The following is a 6,145-nucleotide window of genomic DNA, read 5'->3' on the forward strand; positions in this document are numbered from 1 at the left end:
TTCCATTTGATGGTTTCCACAGTAGGCGAGAGTCTGATATGTTGGGGTCTCCAGCATCAGACTATCAGACTTATCCGGAGGGACGTCGGAGGATTCTCTGGTGGGCCTCGGGTCCTATCAGAAGCCGGCAGCTGATGTCAGCATGCCCGTCGTGGTCAGTTCATCGCAATGATGTAATTCTCTGCCCTTGACATACATGCTGACATCAGCCCCTTGCCTCTGACAGGCCAGCAGCCATTTTATTGACACACATTCAGTTGAAAGCAATCCTAAAAGTCAATATCGACTCACTAACGAGCCTTGTCACATGATTTAGGATTATTGCGTGAAACTGCAGTGATGCTTGCACATTTAGAGATAGAAAACTCAAATAGAGGGCAACATCCCAATATTTTTATTTTGTCCGGCTGGGAGATATGGGGGTGCTTTTGCTTTTCCTGCACTTACTATGCTTTCTGGGGTTTACTACTGGATAGGAGATTAGGATCTGTAGTATGAGATTAGCCCTTGTGTTTGTATGAAGATTTGTATCGATCCTTGTCCATATACATTAGGTATTTTTCACTTTAGGTGGGTTTTATTGAATGCAACGGCATATGGGGGACATGCATGTCTTTTCCTTTATGTACATGGACAGGGGGTTCATCTGATGTATATGTTACTGTAAAAGTCAGAAGGCCGGTAAAACCTAGGATTTACCGGTCAATCTGGACATTTACCAAGGCCGTCGGTAAAAGCTCAAAATGAAAAGTAAAATTGGACTTTTACCTGTGAAGTCTTTGTACATGTTAACATTTACCGTTGAGCGTGGTAAAAGTCAGAAATATCAGGTGTGAAGATGGAACATCTGACTTTAACCAAGCGCAGTTGGTAAATGTGCACATTTACCACGGCTTCTTGGTAAATGTAGCTGAGAAGGGTGTAATAAAAAGTGTAAGCCACCGCGAGAAAGGTGTCTGATTAGGCAGATACGGCGAGGAAATGGAGGACACAGTGGGAAAGGTGTCTGATTAGGCAGATACGGCGAGGAAATGGAGGACACAGTGTTCAAAGTTTTTATAAATGTAATAAGAGTAAATGGGGAAAAGATGGTAATAACAATGAACAAAATCTGCTACCCTGTAAGGTATCTGCTACCCTGTAACGTATGTACGTTCTATATATACAGATGTCAATCCTGACTATCCTTAACGTATGTACGTTCTATATATACAGATGTCAATCCTGACTATCCTATGATTATTGTTCCAATCATACAAAAAGTGCTCACTTCCCGCTAACATACAACCACTAACCCCACACTAAAATATGCAAAAGAGAACGTCCTATGAATCTTAGGGTATCAGTGTTCCGCAGCACCCTCTCACAAAAAGTTACAAGAAGTAGTGTATAAATTGTCCTGTACTTAGCTTCCTGTAGAGCGCAGAGTCCAAAGTCTTTCCAAGGGCCCCTTGCAAGGTGGACGCTAACACCGCTCACACGATTTACCGTTGCCGCGCCAATGTGGTAGAACCAGAAGATATGCAGATAAGCTCTGAGCCGGAGTTGCTGGGTTCCATGAACGGTCTGTTCCACCCGAGCACCGTAGTCTCTGATCAGGGGAATCGGAAGACAGCGCATTCCGAGAAAAGGCTGGAAGGAAACAGCGCAACAGCCCTGTCTGGGCTCAGTCTAGTCAGCACAGCACCAGTCCTCTCACTCTCCCTAAAATAGCTCCTGCCTCAAGTCCTAGTTTCCTGGGGTTCTCTTCTTAGGTTGCTGCCCAATCACTGCCTGAATAAAACCACTAACTCATCAATGGCAGTGTTAGACCAGTAGATGGTGCTGTTGTACAGTCTTTCACACAATGCTGAGTAACCCTATTACAAAAGAACATGGGATTCTTGCCAAGCAGTGTGTCCTCATGCTGGACGACTGCCTGAGTGTTTTGCAAGCTGCACGGATATATCCTACAGATATCGGGATTATTCGTATCCGTACAGCCCGTTATCTGCTCAGATAACGGGTCGGGACGGATCTATCCGCTTATCCCTAGTCACAATTACAGAATTACATAGTTTTGAAGTTGCGTTATTCTTGTATTTGGGGTAATTTGTCATTTTGAGAAGTATTTTCCTACATAAATGTTTTCTATTTGCATTTTCCTGTTTGTATTTGTTCATTTGCATTTGCATTTTGAAGAATAAAAATATTTCTAACGATTAAGGCCTTCATCAGAGTCGGAAATTGAGTTTAGTTAACTTTTACCACCATCATCTGCTGGTAAGAGTCAGAATTCTGTGACTCAAAGTTACTTTTACCAACACATGCTGGTAGTTACTTTTACCAACACATGCTGGTAAATGTAAAGATTTACCAATTCGCCCAGTTAAAAGTCCAAAATCGTTCGTTTATACGGAATACATCTGACATTTACCAACGCTGTTGAGAAATGTTAAGATTTACCAAGACTTCACAGGTAAAAGTCCAATTTTACTTTTCATTTTGAGCTTTTACCGACGGCCTCGGTAAATGTCCAGATTGACCGGTAAATCCTAGGTTTTACCGCCCTTCTGACTTTTACAGTAACATATATATGGGAGTAATGATGTATTTGACTTATATGGGATATTGACCACCAGGGATACACCCAGGATAGCAGGTTTCCATACAGGTTTTTGATTTGATGCATTTATGTGTTTTTGTAGTGTGTGCGGGATATATTTATATTCCTGAAGTGGATGGGCTCTCACTCAGTAAGGGTTTTCACTGAGTTTTTACTTATGTTTTAAATGATTTTGTGTCGTTTTGTGTCTGTATTTATCCTCATAAAATGATTATGTATTTTTCTAAATTGAGTATATGATCTTTATTGTAAGGTGATCACTGCACCTATAGTATACCTCTTTTTTATGTTACCTATTGCACATTTAGGCTGTGTGCCCACATTTTTTAAGCGTTTCCGCAGCAGCAATTCCGATGCAGAAACGCTTAAAAACTGCTTGGTAGGAGGCCTGCCATGTTCCCCAATGATAATCCGCATGTGCTGTGCACATGCTGCGGAAATTTCCATTGCAGATTATCATTGCGGAAAAATCTGCAGCACTACCAATTATTTTGCATAATCGCTGCGTTTTCGCCGCCATTGACTTGCATTGAATCACTTAATATCCGCATCACTACATGTGCACATGCAGATATCATGCAGTTCAATGTGCGGATGGTACCCGGGTTTGGAGACGAGGAGACTCTCCTCCAGACTCAGGTACCATAGTACCTGTAAAAAAAAGAATTAAAATAAAAAATACATTATACTTACCATCTGATGGCCCGCGGTCTTCATAGTGATGCGTCCGGTGTCCCCGGCAGCTTGCGATGGTATAAAAGGACCTGCCATGACGTCATTTAGTTTAGTCGGCGGTCGCATGACCCATCACATGACTAAATGATGTCATGGCAGGTCCTTTTGCGTAACCGCGAGACACTGGGAAGACCAGACGCATCGGATAAGGAGACCAGGGGCCTTCGGAAGGTGAGTATAATGGGTTTTTTTGTTTTTTTTTACCATTTTCATTCTTTTTTTCTAACTAACTTGGTCACACTATATAAATCCATGCCGGTTGCATGGATTTATATAATGTGACCAAGTTGTCAAGCACTTTCCAAGTGATGCTAAAATAGCTTGGAAAGCGCTTGACAACCCGCATGCAAAATCGCATAATCAAAAAGCTTCACTTCCGCTTGTCCCTGGCAGGAAAAATGCATGTACAATCCACATGCAATTTTTTTCTGCCAGGGAGATGCAGAAACGCTCAGGAAAAATCCGGAGAATTTCTGCATCGTGGGCACTTAGCCTAAGGCTATGTGCCCACGATGCAGAAATGCTGCATATTTTTTCCGCTTCTCCCTGGCAGGAAAAACGCATGCTGATTTTACATGCATTTTTCTCGCCAGGTAGAAGCGTTTGTCAAGCATTTTTGCATGCGTTTCTGCATACGGGTTGATAAGCGCTTTTCCAAGCGATTTTAGCATCACTTGGAAAAGTGCTTGACAACTTGGTCACACTATATAAATCCATGCAACCGGCATGGATTTATAGTAGTGTGACTAAGTTAGTTAAAAAAAAAATAAGAATGGTAAAAAATAAAAAATAAAGATTATACTCACCTTCCGATGTCCTCCCGGTGTTTTCTCCCCCGCGTCCAGTCTCTTGCACTGCTCTCGGTGGTGTGAAGGACCTGCGGTGACGTCATTGAGTCATGTGACAGGTCACATGACTCAATGACGTCATGGCCGGTCCTTCCCAACACCGCCACCCATACAGCAGACCAGACGAAGGGGAGAAAACACCGGGAGGACATCGGAAGGTAAGTATAATCTTTATTTTTTATTTTAAATTCTTTTTTTTACAGTTTCTATGGTACCCAGGTCTGGAGGAGAGTCTCCTCTCCTCCAGACCTGGGTACCATCCGCACATTGAACCGTGTGATACCCGCTTGTGCACATGTAGTGATGCGGATGTCACGCGGTCCAATGCAAGTCAATGGCGGCGATTACGCTGCGTGTCCGCAAAATTAATGGACATGCTGCGGATTTTTGAGCGCAGCATAAATGCTGTGGAAAAATCCGCAGCATGGGCATTGACATTGCGGCTTGTCATGGGGGATGGATTACCAAGCGCTTCCCAAGCATTTACGCTGCGTAAATTCTGCAGCATAAACACTTGGAAAATGCTTCGTGGCCACGCAGTCTTAGAGATGTTTCTCTTAATACCTCCCCCATGATGGAGACCACATGCTTTAATTCTACCAGGTGCATTTCATCATGTATGTATACAATATTTACTCACTTGCAACAGAGCAGCTTTGACAAAGGAGGCTGGAAACGCGTCCTAAATGCCTTGCACTTGATTGTCAGACCATCATCTTCCTTCCCTTTGTGGATATGTCATTTTACTTTTTTTTTTTTTAATAAATTCAATGTTATTATAGGAGCTGAAAGTCATCATATTTTCAATTGCGATGTTCACATCTGGGTCGGGACGTTTTTCATGCGCCGATTCATTTAAACTGCAAACAGGTGAGCTGGCATCTACTTCTAATACACAAAACCCTGTGGCTGTGCGTATTCATGGAGATACCAGAAAACAAAAACCAACAATACTTTATAACATCCTTATGGGGATAGGTAGATAATAACTGAATAGGCGATGTTGCAGATAACAAGTCATGATGTCATAATTAGTGTTGAGCGAATTTGTTAGGCATTTCAAATTCGAGTTCGTGTTCGGGGTTCCGGCTTGTTCGCGCTGGAATCATCTCCACCCACGAATATCCCTGATTTGCCTTGCTGTCATGCAGATGTTATAATGGCAAATCAGGGATGTTCGTGGGCGGAGCTGATTTTTTGGCGAGAACAAGCCAGAACCCTGAACACGAACCCGAATTTGAAATGCCGAACAAATTCGCTCAACACTAGTTGTAATGTGCTTCGTCTCATGTGGACACAGGTGACTATGTCACCGCATGGGGTGACAGAAGTCATGATGTCATAATGTTATCGAGTTCTAATTGGCACACCAAACTCCGGAGAAGAAAAAAGACCAGAGTCACAACTTGGACAGTGAGTGAGACTCTGGAGACAAGGTGTTTTATAAGCCCTTTCCTGCACATCTATTTATTAAGGGTGTCTGGAGATCTCAGAGCTTAATAAATATCTTTTATTATTATTAATTGAAGCTCATTCAATTTGCTTTGAATACATTAGACACAAAACAAATTTCCCGACCAAAATTCGAGCAACTTTGCAAAATTCTAGTTTCAGCAGATTTACTCATCTCCAGTTTCGGGATACAGACCTCCACCCATCTTGTATGCACCCTTTTTTTCCTTCACTTAGTATCTCAATGTCATCAGCCATGATTGGAAGTGTCATGGTGTAAAACTGTAACATAAAGTTCTGATGTACAAGGGTTTTTCTATTTGCCATATTTTTTGGACTATAAGACGCACTTTTTTTCCCCAAAATTTGGGAGGAAAATGGGGATGTGTCTTACAGTCTCAATATAGCTTACCCAGGGGAAAGGTGGTGGAGCAAGGTCATACTAGGCAGGCTAACCGTAGCGGGAAGCCAGCGGCGGCAGGAGTGGGGAGATGTTGCGGGTCTT

This window comes from Phyllobates terribilis, unplaced genomic scaffold (genome assembly GCF_046119375.1).
Source record: "Phyllobates terribilis strain yellow unplaced genomic scaffold, ASM4611937v1 Scaffold_12__6_contigs__length_324123572, whole genome shotgun sequence".
NCBI classification, from domain to species: domain Eukaryota; kingdom Metazoa; phylum Chordata; class Amphibia; order Anura; family Dendrobatidae; genus Phyllobates; species Phyllobates terribilis.